General features: G+C 34.2%; 1 protein-coding gene across 2 annotated transcripts in view; it reads right to left on the bottom strand.

The window, feature by feature from the left end:
- The window catches only part of LIN7A (lin-7 homolog A, crumbs cell polarity complex component), a 318473-nt gene extending 303335 nt beyond the window's left edge, over positions 1-15138 (bottom strand). For both annotated transcript variants that reach the window (XM_082419003.1, XM_082419004.1), the window contains exon 1: positions 15021-15138. The gene's annotated coding sequence lies outside the window, so the exon portion shown is untranslated. The remainder of the gene's footprint in view (positions 1-15020) is intronic.
- Positions 15139-15352: the final 214 nt, after the last annotated feature.

Below are 15352 nucleotides of genomic sequence, written 5' to 3'. Positions count from 1 at the left end.
TGAGTGAATCATTTATGGACACTTCACTCTATATAGGCCAATCAGATTCTGTCTTACAGGAACTTGAATCTATGATTCAGAGACAGGTAGGCAGTCTTTGAGTGTGCATGAATCCAAAGCTGTAAACTTAAGAACTGTGGGGGTCCTGTGCCTGGAGACCCATGCTAGTTCAAGAGCTCGAGACTTATCACATAGCACAGATATGTGTGTGTGTGTGTGTGTGTGTGTGTGAGTGTGTGTGTGTTAAGGGATTAAGGGATGACTATATAAGCATTCTTGCTTATAGTAATTTATTCAAACTACAAAAATAACTCCTTAAAGCGTATATTACAATAAAAGACGTACTCAAGGGTTTGCAATAATAATGTATGCTACTGCATAAAGGACCATAACAACCCTTCACAAGAAATGTCACCATTTTGAGGATTAAAGGAATTAATGCATATAAAAAAACTTAAAACAGTCTCTGGGAGATAATGGGCACTCAATAAATTTTAGCTATTATTATCATTACGGAAAACTGGGTTTGGTGATCTCTTACGATAAAAAAAAAAAAAAAGAGGTAAAAGGAAAGAGAAGGTGAAGAAAAGAGAAATGACATTTTTATCAGAACACGTGAAAACTTTGCATTGCAAGTTCACAAGAGTGTGGTCAGAGTAGAAAATAAAACAACACTGTGGCTCAGCTCTGAAGAGGATAGCTGAATAACTGTGAAATGAGGGGTTTTCTTTCCTTCAATTTTCTAAAGTGCGCTTTAAAAAAATCACCCATTTTCTTTTAATCCCTTTAAGTATTCAGCCAAAATTGGTGCATTTGAAAGTGTATCGCGAATACATGCAGCTTGAGAACCAACAGGCTAGTTAATGAAATTACTCTACTGTAGTTTTTATTGCCAAATTAACTGTCGCTGAAAGATTAGTTTTATTTATAAATATTTTTCATGGAAAAAAAATGAAGGAGGATGAGAGCAAAGAATTGTTTAAATCAAGATATATGATTTGGTTCTCTTTTAAGCCCAAATTCAGCACATAAAGTAGCAACAGTCTAATTTAGTAATATAGAATTATATTCTAGAACAAAAATTATTTTTAAGATACTGTATATAATCTTTCCTTCAATATTTTCTATTGCCTGCTAATAAAGTTATCAAATAAAATAAAAATAAAGTAAAAACATTAGAAGGATAATATCTACATTTATGTATCCTTTACTGTGTATCAGAAGCTCTGCTGGGTGCATTACATAAGATGATTTCTTTCACCCTACAACCACCCTATAAGGCAGGCTGCAGGGGACATCGATTTTGACATTCTCAGCTGCCATCTCTCTCTCTCTTTCCCTGCTGTGAAGCTGCTATGTGGTCTGTTTAAGACTGAACCCAGCCCCAAATCTATACATTGGCCTACACCACTAAGAGCACTCTTTGCCATTTTTCCTGCTATAGAAATGATTTTAAAGGGTAGGCATAAGCCTCTAGATGATTAAATCCAGATGAAGTTTGAAGGCCTTATATTTGACATTTGTGGGAAGAGCAGGGCCCTCTTAACTCTGGAGGGAACAAGGTGAGATGGGAGGCTCACAACTGCTGCAGACATTTGGCTAGCCCAAAGTGAGCCAACATTGGCACACAACCTTAGAAAAATGCAGCCAGAGCTGCGATCAAAGCATTCTTGAAACTTTTGAAATCTCAATTTACATGAGCTAATGCATTTTGGTTATTTAAATTTTGGGAAGGTAGTTTTTTAAAACTTATAATCAAGCATCCTAAATGATTCACAGACGTATTATTATCCCCGTTACATACATGTAGAAAATTAGATTTGCTATGTCATCGCCTAAGAAAATAAGTTCTAGAACTAGAATTTGGATTCTGGAAGTCAGAACTCTACAGCTATAGTGTTTAACTGTTACAATAGATGGCCTTCCTAAATGATGTTTGAAAACACTGTAGCATTTATTATCACATTCAAGAAAGTTTAAAGAAGTGTTATTATTTCTTCATCTAACTGAAAAAATTTTGATGGTGAGGTTGGTTTTTGTTTGGGTTCTTTTTGTTTGTTTTGTTTACTTAATTTCTTGGGGCAATGTTATATAAAGGACTGAGATAATGATTTGGATGTTTTGGAATCCAAAGAGTCGGACTACTCTGTATAAAAAAGGAATTTTGAAAGTATGAACAATCATAATAATTATTCCATTTCTCTAACCTGGAATTATTGTTGGGCTCTTGAGTGCCTTCTCTATTTGATGTACTGAGTGGTTAGTTTGGAGTAGTGGAAAGAGTATAAGTTTAGAGGATGAGAAGTTTGAAGACCTTAGATTAAATTCTGATAAATCCCTGAAGGGCTCTATGATATTGATCAGTCTTTGAACCTCAGTATCTTCTACAAAGATTAGTTAATAATACTTCACTCACTGGCTTATTGAACAAATGAAATGTGATAATAGTACTATGACTGGCAGAAAGTGAGCCCTCAATAAATGGTATCTAAATCGTATAAAATATTTTTGTAAATTCTGTATCACTATAGAGGCTGTTAGTAGTAGTATCTAACATCTGAACTTTCTCCAAACAATTGTGTTCCTTAGGTAAATGGTGCTGGCACATATTCATTCCTTCTCAGCAACACAGAAGGGCATTAAGAGCACACTTATGTTCTTACTGGACACATTTGCACATCTGATCACCCTTAGTCAAAATTTACTTCGTACTTCTCCTTGTTGCACAGTGTGTTAGATAGGATAGGATATTGACTTTGTAGTCATACAGACTATAAAGTTCAAACCTCGATTCTGATCCCAACTCTGATACCAACCATGCAAACTGAGCAATTGCTAACTTTTCTCAGGTCATTTGCCAAAAAAGAAGAATTCTTTTTTATTTTTAATGAAATAAGTGAGTGGATTACAAGAGATAGCACCAACCACAATAATAATATAAATATATGTGTAAAGTGTTTTGCATAAATTAGTCATTAATGTTTATTCCTATTTGTCCCTCTTGCCTAATCTCCTTCTTCACTGTCACCTAAGCACCACATCAGAGTATTTTTTTATGTGTGGAGGAATCAAGACTTTTCCTCTTTAATGAGTGAAATTTATTCTCTTTGAAATCCAAGGAAATTGGAAAATTTAGAGATATCCATCTTAAAGTGCTGAATATAGCTCAAAGTGATCAAAACTAAATCAAACAATATTTCCCCCCGTGTTTCAGACAAGTTAATGGATTCCTTCTAAATACCACTGGTTAATATTGCTTCAAAAACTTCACCTGGCTTAAGAAATGGAGGGTTCCTTGCAAATCTTTTGTTTAATGTTTACTGTAAAATTTAAGATCAAATTTTTCATGAGCATTAGAATATCAAGATTATAATTCCATGTATTTTGCTGTGTATGCACATACGTGCGTGCATGCACGCACACACACACACACACAGAGGAACTATACATAAAATAATGCATCTAAATTATACAGATCCAAAATCTTTCTCTTTTTATATATATATATATATATATATATATATATAGGAATTGTTAATCTGAAAAGCATGAGTAATTGCCTTAGTTCTCCATTTTTTATGCGCTTCATAGATCAACTTTAAATTTCACTCTTTTAAATTAACTTTGCTTGCTGTCCCAATAGACTAGCACTCCATAGCATATATTAAATATGTAAAAAAGGTGCTTTATAATGCATTATCTTCACCAAAGTAAATTAAGGCTCTCTTTCAAAGAAATAGGATGTCTGTGTAGAATGCTAATAAGTTAAATGTTTATTTTTATGGCAACGGTTTCTATCATAAACAACAATTGTTCTTAAAAAAGAAAGAAGGAAAAAAAGCCGCAGAACAAAGCAATAGTCTATAAAATAAAACCTGAGCAGGTGCAGAGAAATACAATATTCAGGGTAGAGTAACGGTAACCTCTACCTTTGGGTATTTGTTGTTTATATATTTAGAATTAGTGTGGTGTCTGTAGGAGATTACACAAAGAAAGACAAATTCGACGTAAAGGCCTCTCTAAAGGAGATGTATATTGTGTAAGGACTATCTATCGTCTTGTACTCTGAGATTCGTTCTAACAAGGGGCCATATTAGTATGCAGGCATTTGTGTTTTATTTCTTTTCCAGTTTTTGTTCTTGGAATGAAGTATCCCCATGAAACTCATTAAACCTATTTCTGCAGCTGACACACCACTCAGGCATGAATAATCTAAGGGTAAACAGAAAGTTGATATAAATATGCAAACATGTTTGATGAAACAAAATAATAGGTACCTAAAAAACTGGGAGTGACTCATTAGCACAAAAAAGAATATTTTATCACTTTTATTAATGTTTAGTTATGAGAAACTCTGAGTTTTAAATTCTTGTCCAAATGCATGCTAGAACTCTTTAAAATTGTCAAGTGCTCATGCAGATATAAGTTAGTAGTAGTAGTATGAATATTTAAAGCATGGGGATGAGAAAATTCAAATAAATAATTATAAATTCCTTTTCCTTGATCATCTTTAAGATAGTGTCTTACATACAAGGTAACAATGCAGGGAAGGAATCGTTATTTAATACCTTCTTTGGGGATATCTGCTTATCACTCTGAAAGAAATACTCTGGGATTCACAAATTATGCAAATTCAGAAAATAGTCCACTTTGAACAAGTGATTATATATTTCAAGAACACAAATGGAAAGAAAAAAATCTTTGTAAAATGACTATTGATACAACAATTAACATGCATCAGATTGGCTCAAATTAATGTCTGATGACACTCAAAGGGAAGTAGAATTCAAACTTCACCCAGTGAGTGAGTGTCACCCAATGAGTGAGTGTCACCCAATGAGTGACTGTCACCCAATGAGTGAGTGTCAATTCAAAAATTCCATTAGGAGAATAATCTCTCAACAGCTACTGAATAAGAAAATGTGCATGCTCCTCATCCCAGTCCGTCCACTTCTAGGTGCTACCACAAAGAAGCACGCGCTCATGAGCACAGGCATGCCAACTGCAGCACTGTTTGTATTAGTGAAAATTGGTTTTAAGGTGGTTACTGATACAACAAAAATAAATTATTAGAACCATACCTCACATTACACCTAAAATCCATTCCACGTGGGTTAAAGACGCTAATGTAAAAGCAAAACTTTATAAAGTGTTCAAAAATGTCTAGGACATTTATTTTTGTTACTGGTGTAGGAGAGAAAAAAAGCACAAAAACGTTATACCACTAACTATGTATGAAAACTTACTGAAATATACACTATATTAACATTACAAGGTTTGTTTTGAAAAGAGACATTGTAAACTAAAAAGACATATCTTAAAAAGACGTATCTTAAACTTAAAAAAATACTTAAAATCCATGTAACAGAGAACTGTTTTTTAAAATAAATAGAAGAATTATTATGAACCAATAAGAAAAACAAAACCAACCCAGAAGATAGATAAAAGCATGTGAGCAGGTAATTCAGAGGAAGTTTGATAAAAATTACATTAAAAATGCTAAACCTCGGGGCTTCCCTGGTGGCGCAGTGGTTGAGAATCTGCCTGCCAATGCAGGGGACACGGGTTCGAGCCCTGGTCTGGGAAGATCCCACATGCCGCGGAGAAACTAGGCCCGTGAGCCACAACTACTGAGCCTGCACGTCTGGAGCCTGTGCTCCGCAACAAAAGAGGCCACGATAGTGAGAGGCCCACGCACTGCGATGAAGAGTGGCCCCCGCTTGCCACAACTAGAGAAAGCCCTCGCACAGAAACGAAGACCCAACACAGCCAAAAATTAATATAAAAATTAATAAATTAATAAAAAATTGATTGACATTTTTAAAAAAAATGCTAAACCTCATTAGTAAGCACAGAGATAAAATTTTAAATAATATTTTGATACCATTTCATGCCCAATAGATTGGAAAAATTGAAACAGGCTGACAGTAAAAAGGTGGGTAATATATACAGAACTGTTGATTCTCCTAAGATATTGGTGTGAATGTAAACTAGCACAACCATTTTATTACAGATAGCAATTTGGCAATATTTAGCAAATTTGAAGATGTTCACACACCTTGATGGAGTAATCCCACAACTAGGCATATGCCTCAGTGAAACTCTAGCACATGTGTTCCAAGTTAAAGGTACAAAATATTTATAAGAGCATTTAAAAAGTCAAATCTGAATTTTTTTGAGTTCTGTCAGGTCATTGCTGAGTTTTTCTAATTCTGATTTTATGTTGTATTTTTATTAGTTTATTTCTTATGTATTTTTCTTGATATCTTTTAGCTCACTTTGAAATATTAGGTATGGTTTTAATATTTATTTGTCTATCTATCTATTGTATTTCTTTTCTGGGGTCTTTTAATTGTATAGATATTCTTCTATTCCTTTTTTTCTTTCTACTTATGGGATTCACACATTATTTTTCTCTTACTCATTTTTGTGTGAAATTAGTTTTCCTGAATTTTTAAAGGAAGCTTTGATTCTGATTGGTTCTTTTATTTCACAGAGCTCCGCCTTCTGTTGTTTCCAGTAGTAACTTGCTTCCTGACATTCCCGGCTCTACTCTCTCCACAACTATTATCTTTTCCTTCCTCTCTGTAATCTATGTTACGCTAAATTTGAGTTCCGCTCCCAGCAGTTATTCCCTGGGCCCTGCCCTGGAAGTTGGCTTTGGCAGGTCAATTTCAAGCCTTCTGAGAGCTAGATTGTCCCCACTCCTTCAGGCTTCCTTACTGCAAGCTCTTGTGTTTATCTACATTTGAAGCATGCCAAAACTCCCCCCAGTGTCAGTCCTGGTTGTTATTGCCTTGCAGTGCTCTCCAGCAAACATCTATTGGCTATTTGAGTGCTCTCTTTTCATGCCCATCTGTGGCTCCACTGCTTTCTTCTACTTCCCTCTCCCCTGGCAGCCTCTTCCTCCACATATACAAACACACATGTGCATGTGCATCTATTAATTTATTTGTTATTCTTTGTGGCTCTTCATTTACATTGCACTCTCTCTCTCATAGAGCCCTTGTTCTGGAGGAAGCAAGCCGCCATGTTGTTTGCTGCCCTATGGAGAGGTCCATCTGGCAAGGATATAAGGAAAGGGTCCAGCCAACAGTCCATGAGGAACTGAGGCCCTCAGTCTAAAAATCTCCAAGGAACTGAATCTTGACAACAGCCAGGTGAGTGAGCTTGAAAGCAGATCCTTCCCCAGTCAAGCCTTCAGATGAAGACACAGACCTGGCAAATCCCGATTACAGCCTTGTGAGACTTACTGAGGCAGAAGAATCTAGATAAACTCTGCTTGCGTTCTGGGCCCACAGAAAATGTGAGATAATAAATATTTATCAATTTAAGCTGCTAATTTATTATGTTATAATAAATAACTGATATAATTCATACGTGCAAAATTATGTATGTGTGTTATATACTGTGGCATTATTTGTAATTGCTAAAAAAGTAGAGACAATCAAAATGTACATCAATAGAATAGTAGTTAAATAAGTAGAGGTTCATTCATGAAATAAAACATGATGCTACACAAAAAAAGGATAAGAGTGCTCTTTATGCACTGATAAGAAAAGATAATCAATATGTTATTAAGTGAAAAAGCAATGTACAAAATAATGCATAGCATGCTAACATTTATTTATGCCTATAACACTTGTCTGCAAAGATACAGAAAAAACTAGTAACCATGGGTACCTATTTTGGGGGACTGAGGTGGGTAGAAACTGAGTGGCTGTAAGTACAGAGGTGGGAGGGAGATTTTCAACTCCATAGTGTTTTAGGTTTACTGACTTTGGAATCCATGTGAATGGATTAGCTGTTCCACAAATTAATTAACTGTTTAAATGCTTAAAGGGAAGAAATAAGTAAAACGTTTAACAAAAATGCATTTTCTTTTTCTAAAACAAAACATAACATTGAATAAGAAAAAGAAAATTGCATTCTGTGTTGTGCATGTATATGTTTTTACAGCAGGCAAATCATAATATATAACATTGATACTTGCTTATATAAGTAATAATATATAACTCAATAATAATATATAATCAATAATATATAACTTGTTGTTACTTATATAATAATAATTTTTAAATGTGCATGGGAATGATAAATTCCAAATTTAGGCTAATAGTTATTTCTGGAAAGAGAATGATGTGAATAAGATTGGAGAAGAAGAAGCCAGGTGACTTCAACTGTATCTTTCACATTTTAATTTCCAGTTAGGTCATATAGATTGAAAAAGTACAGAGAAGGACAGAAATGTGGAAATACTTGATGTTTTCAGGTAGGAATTATTTTAGGAAAATCACTTAAATATATTTCATATTTTGATGACATTAACTGGGATTCTGTAAAAATTCGCATGAAATTTAAAGATGGCTATATTGTATAGTTATTGGGCCTATTTTGAGAGAGTGCATACAAAGAAACATAAAATTTCATGTATCTATTTTTGATATTAGGAACTATGGAAGTAAAAATGCATCAGTCTGACATACAGGGTGAGAAAGTGAGCACTGAGCATCATATGGGTAATTTTTTCAACAGCCATTCCTTGAACTTAAAAATCTACATTTGACTGATTGAACTCAATCAAACAGCCACACCTAATTTATTGGGAAATGTAATTTAGTTGTGTGCACAGGGAAAGAAATCAAATTTAGTGAACACAAAGCATAGTCTCTTCCACAAGGGATGACAGCTACTAAGCATGTGGGAATGTTGACCTGATGATGCCAGACCTTTCAATTTTTTAAGAGCAGCCAGAAATTTAATTTTCTTTTTTTAATGTGACATCTCCGATTTTTAAATGTTGGCAACTAAATCATTCTTTTAATGACCTTATATGAGCCAAACAAAATATGTCTACAAACTAGATCTGTAGGCCAATAGTCTGCAAACCTCGACAGTACTAAAATATCCTACAAAAGAACACTGAGAGGGACCAGAGTTCAAGATCTCTTTTCCTGTGGATTGTGGGTACACAGTATTCTAAAACTAAGAAGAGTTGGTGAGAGATGCCACAGAAGCCAAGGGGTAGGACTAGGTTACACCCAGTAAATTAGGATGAGGACTCAAAGGCCACTGGATCCAGCAAATCAAAAACGAGGGCCAGCCACAAACTGTAATAAAGTTATACTCCCTGGCTTCTTGAAACTTGCAATGCAGTTGGAAAAAGGCTGCATAGAAATCGAAGTGTCCACAATACAATACAGCCCAGATTTTGTGGTATAGACTGAACATCAAAATTAGAGTTAATTCATTATTTCGAGATGTGGTTGTTAGAAAAAACTTTGTGAGGTAGGGGAGACTTGAAGTACACTTTGAAGAATGTAACAATACAGAAACTTGGGTATATTCACATAATAAGTGGAAATGTGAGAAAGAAAGAAAAGACAGGAATTCTAAAGAGCTGAATTAACTTGCAAGTTCTTCCTTCACTAGCTACCTGAGTTCAGAGGCTTCTAATTATCTCCTAATCACTATTCTCACTTTCTTCTCAATTTTTAGCTGGGCACAGAGCTTCCTTGCCTTTAGGTCTGATCATATGTCTAAATATTAGCTAACGGCTATAAGGAAAATAGGGTGTGCAACTTCCAGAAAATGCTTTTAAAGAGGGTCCTTTTAATCCCTCTCTTCTTGCTGGTTAAAATGAGTACCTATATGCTGAGACTCCAACAGCTCTCAGGGACCTTGAGGTGGCCTTGGGAATGCAAGTCCTTTATAGCGTAGTAGCAAGACGGGAGCCTGGGATGGAAACCTTTGGGCTCCCTGGATATGTAAGAGAAATAAACTTGTCTCATTTATGCCATAGGTATTCTGTTTGGTTACTATGGTTTTCTCTTAATTTTTTGCTTTAAAAAAATACTCAAACTTGAACATATTATTTTTACCTCCCTGAGCTGGAATTTCCTTAAAATGAGGGAGGTAAATTTGTTAAGATAGTCCCATTGATGTCTTCATATTTCAACATTCTGTATGATTCAGCAGGAAATTTTTTTAAAATCTCTTAAACAATCGTGCCATGTCAGTTTGCATCAACACATCTTGTATAAAAAGCAAAAAATTCAGTCAATTACTCAGGTATTTTCTAATGTATACAAGTTTCTCTTTGAGAAAACGCATGATGACGTACATCACACCTAAAATGGAATACAATGTACAGGTATCCCCCTCTTTTCGAAAGTTTGCTTTATATCACTTCACTTTTACAAAAGACCCACATTAGTATCTATTTTTGCTAACTGAAAGAAATCTTAAGAGGATTTTTCCTTTTAGGAAAAACGGGACAATAGTACTCAGTATTTGTTTTTGCAGGGAGCTGTTTGCAGAGGCAGTGCTCACCCCCCAGCAGCGAGAGGGCACCTCCAGGCTCTTTTCCCAGGAACTACACTCAGCATCTTAGCATCAGGCCACGAAAGCTGTAAACTGTCTGTGAGCATCTGTGCTTTGTCTCAATTTATTTTTGCGTGTCCTTAGCAAGATGTGCCATCAGGTAATTGCTTCTTCACTTTACTCCGTTTCTGCTTCCCAAAGTTTTCACAGGAACACTCAACTTTCGGATAGCGGGGAAAACTTTTATTCCAATAGAAGTTGGAATAAAAAAAAATATTCCAAATTTGCTCATCCATTAATGGATTAATGGATGAGCAAACAAAAAATTACATCACGCTTCAAACAAAAAGTTACATCATTTATGATATTGTTGAAATTTTTATAACTGATCCCTTAAAACTGATGATTAATATTACCTTCCTCCTGGTCAACTTTCCCCAAAGCATGTTCGTTTGAATAAAAATCTTGATAAGAAATCAACAAAATACATATGCTAGGGTGAAATAACTGTTTATACTACTTTAATCCATGTTTCCTTTTGAGAGATTCACCAGACACTTTAGAAGTCCTGAGCCATCTCAAACAAGCAGATAAACAAAAACACTTATTTCTGTTTAATCAGTTATTTCTACAATATATTTGACCATAACAATATTTTTCTTCAGAAGAGTGGTTGGGAAACAGTTCTAGATGGTATACTTTTCCAGAATTCTTTCTTTATATCCTGCTGCTCTCCATTTAGGAAAGTAAACAAAGCCCCGAGGTAATAGATAAGTTAAATTCCATTTGCTATTTCACAGCACACCCCACAAGAAAGCTGTTTGTTAACCACAGCTTGAGATTCTCAGAGGAAAAGATGATCAGCGAGCTCAGTTTAGACACTGCACATTTAATTTTGCCTTTTGGGCTCTGCCTCTTGTAGCAAAGCTCAGCTTTGAATCAGAAGTACCATTATTGTACTATGAGCTTTAGAAAGATAATTGACATTCACCCTGGACTTAATGTCCTTGGAGAGAGATTTCAAGAATAGAATTTTAGTGGTTGATTCTAGACCTTTCCTTGTCTGTAAACCTTACAGTTTACATAGGCAATAAATATTTTTTGAAATCAGTAAAAATGGAAGCAAGAGACTAACAAGTGAGAGAAGTACAATACAAAAATAAGCAGTTAGTACTTGGAAATCCTCCTTTTTGGTATAGCGTAATTTTTTTTTGTTGTTCTTTTGAATGTTTTGTTTACCAAGAGAACAGAATTCTACAGGGACTAGGAGATGCCATCTGGTGATTTTATACAATATCACTACTAAAAAAAGCTCTATTTTCCCCAATTGTAATAGATCTAAAAACTCATTCTTTTGAGATTTCATTGATAGTGCCCAGAAAAAAAGATTTTTCTTTAATTTCTTTTTAGCATTCAAGAAAATAAGCTAAAAGCTATTTTCATGATTTAAAACACCTATATGATTTATAATACAAAGTAAGGAATGGAAAGAAAAACTGATATAGATCAAGAATCATAAATTCATAAAACTGCAGAGAATCCAAAATATTTTGAGAAGTATAATAAAATATTATCTTAATATATTTCCTCTGGAAATCATAGCTGTCAAAAGGCTACAAAAGGCCATGTTACAAACATGTGGATTTTTAATCCATAGAACAGATGGCAGATTTTCATTTTATTCAATTGCTTTACTAAGGGATGAATCTAACACCTGGTAGAATTTTTATTTTTATTTCATTTGCACTTATAACTCTAATTACATGTAATGGAGTGCTGAGAACAGTTAACAGAATGCTGTTATAGAAACATAATAACAATGTAGGATTATTAATTCAAAACTGCCATTTCTGGGAAAAGTCTAGAAATCAGTGGGTGGCAAGTAAAATATGAAACATTTGCTCAGAAACAATTGTCAGTTTTACATGTCAAGACATATGGATGGTCATGCATAGCTGTTTGTGTTAACGATTAGTACTGATGTATGTTGTTAGGTTAAAACAATGGATGCATTATACAGGGAAGAAAGAACATCTATAGAAGATCAGAGAGGAGACTGCCAATTTTGGTTTTTAGCCAAATTCAATTTCACTGGGTTGTTAATAACTTGATTGGAGGTGACTGTGTTTATTTTGGGAACCTGTGCATTTTATATGATCACAAAATGTGATAACGCATATGTAGCTCAGACTGAAAAATACACGACACGATAGACCTGAGGAATGTATTTTCAATTTTGATTTAAATGTTTACTTGTCCACAGCAGTATTTTATGAAGCCCCTGAACTTATGAACCCATGCCAGTCTACATGGCTGGTTTAACATGTGCGATGCTTGATTGTTTTTCTGAATGACCATTAATATTATTTTGTGTACATAATTCACAATATTCTATTTTGAAATCCAGCATAACATTTCATTTCAATCTACTGATTTAATCCTCTAGGAAGGACAGAAACCATTAAATTTTCAAAGCTTCTCAGTGCTATTCCTGTATCTAATAGAACTAGCCAATTGAAAATAACCACTGTGGTTTCTCCAGGAACCTAGCTGTGCCTTGTTTCACAATGTCTATTTTCTGAGACATAATGTAATCAAAATTAATCTCAAGCTTATTAAATTGCTGTACCAGCCTTTAGAGGTGACTATTTTTATAAGAATAAATTCTAAAAGTTTCTAAAGAAACAGTGAGACACTGCCTGTTATTATTGCCATACACCTGCTGCTGTTATGAATTACATTGCTTCAATAAATTAATTTCAGATAACAAATTGTTTATTTAAGTATCAAGAATAACCTTTTTAATAGTATGTATTTCAAGTTATAATCCTACTAACATGAAAATAAAATAAATTTTTTACTAAAATAAACACATTTACCTGCTTGCTTACATAAACAGAAAGTATCAAGCTCTTAACAATTCAGAGTCATTTTTACAATCATCAGTTTTATGCTTGGCTTTAGTATGGTTGCTTCTCTATTTCCTTTCTTACTGTTATTTAGTTATTAAATAACAGTTTAGTTTGTCAGTGTAATGCTGAGCACATGAGAAGTTTAAAAAAATATTTGTGGAACGGATGCACAAATTCTCAAATGAAGCTTCCAGTTCTCTTCCTAAGTTGATGTAGACAGAGAAGTAAGACACCCAAGTATTAAAAATGTGCATTCATTATATCTAATGTTGAATCAAGGGTCTAGCCAGTACACAAGATGCATGAATCTTAGAATACTAGGTATTTCAGTGGGTCAGAACTTTTTCCATTTACTCTCAGGTTCTCAGATTTGTTACAGATGTTGAATTTACCAAAAGATTGACCACCACTGAATAAATCAGATGTTATTATCAATGAGAAAATGACACGTGAAAATAATATATTGTGCTCTTGGGCAATACTATTACGTTAACAAATATATGCCTTGCCTTGAATGGTTTTTATCTTTAGTTAGTAGTTTAGATATAGAGGAAAAGTCACACATCAACTTTAGAATTTGCTTCTTTGCACGTGTGAGGCTAGAATCAATTCTGCATAATGGTACCCTGACAGGATAATGTGGTATAAGTTGAAAACTGCAAGATTAGTGAGCATCCCTTGGGAACTCTCTGGGTTTCTTTATATATTCCCAAACTATTCTCTGTGTTTTTATTCTTACTAATATCTCCCAGGCTGAATATATTGATACTTTGTCTCTGTTATATCTACATTATAGAGGACTTTGATGTATCTCTAAAACTCATTTGTTTTCATATAGTTGAAGTCTATTCCCAGACCCTAGAGATGTTAACTTGATTAGGTCAGTGATAAATTAGAGAATGGTGACCAAAAACAAGCAAAAAAAAAGCAATGTTGTTAGATAATTATTTTTAGAAAATATTTGGATACTGAAAATACTCTTTTCATCTAGATTGTTGAATTCCCTATAAAAATATAATTTAATTGGGATAATTATATTTCTATATATGTGCTTTTTCTTCTCTTCTAGTTTTGGTACATTTATTCTTTAATAAAGTTTTAAAGAATTGATTGATACTAAAGTACTAAAAAGTTGTTCTGAATTTTAACCTACAATGCTTATTATAATAATCTTAATTTTCATCATGATTTTTCCTGAAATTTCTAAATAAAACGGCAGGTTATTTAGAAATGGTCAAATCTGTTTTGATTTTTTAAAATACATCTCAGTGAAATTTGTTCTATGAACAGTAGTAGAGACATTCCGTGGAGACTGATGTAATCTCCAGTTCACAGGCTATCTTGGATTTAGATGGCACCTGTCTAAAAGTTGGAAAGCACACTGATTACAGAACCTGAAGTTGGGGTCTGCAGCCCCCCTGGATCTGAGGATGTATTCTGTGGTTTTTACAATAATTTCACTGTATAATTTAAAAAACTTATGCTTCATTCTGTGTATGTGAGCCGAGTAGCAATGTTCTTGTTGTCTTAAGTTCAACAACTAGAAACCCAAGGCTGAGAAAAAAGCAGCATCAATTCTGTGCATTTAAAAGGATGTTGAAAATAATTGAGGCTATTGGCTCCCTGACGGCTGGTTCCCATTCCCTATCCCAACCTCAAGTCCGTTTAGGCAGAACCCCAGGAAACAGGGAGAACCAAAATTTATTCAAGTTGTGAATTATTTACCCAAGGAGGAAACTATGGATTTTTACTTCCTTGCCTGAAGAGTGAAGAAATGGTGCTTACCAAATCCAAGAGAGAAGACCTCAAGGAGTGCCACCACCAGAAATTAGAAGTCAACACTGGAATCTCACTCCCCAGGTGAACGTTTTCTTATGCAGCATACTTGTTGATTTATGCCTGTCTGTTCAGAGGTAAGAGAACTAGTTTATGGATATAAATTAAATGTGATTTATTAAAAATTTCCTATAATTGTACGTTTAATATGTATTTTTTCTGGACCCAGCTGTTTCAATATGATCTGCAGTTTATCAAAACACAATAACTAAAAGTAAAATTTTATTACAAGTATATAATAATTTCTTAGAAATGAATTCTTAATGAGATTAAGATAGCAC

Source organism: Balaenoptera physalus (assembly GCF_965194825.1).
Source record: "Balaenoptera physalus genome assembly, chromosome: 13".
Taxonomy (NCBI): Eukaryota; Metazoa; Chordata; class Mammalia; order Artiodactyla; family Balaenopteridae; genus Balaenoptera; species Balaenoptera physalus.
This window is presented reverse-complemented; position numbering and strand designations above follow the sequence as displayed.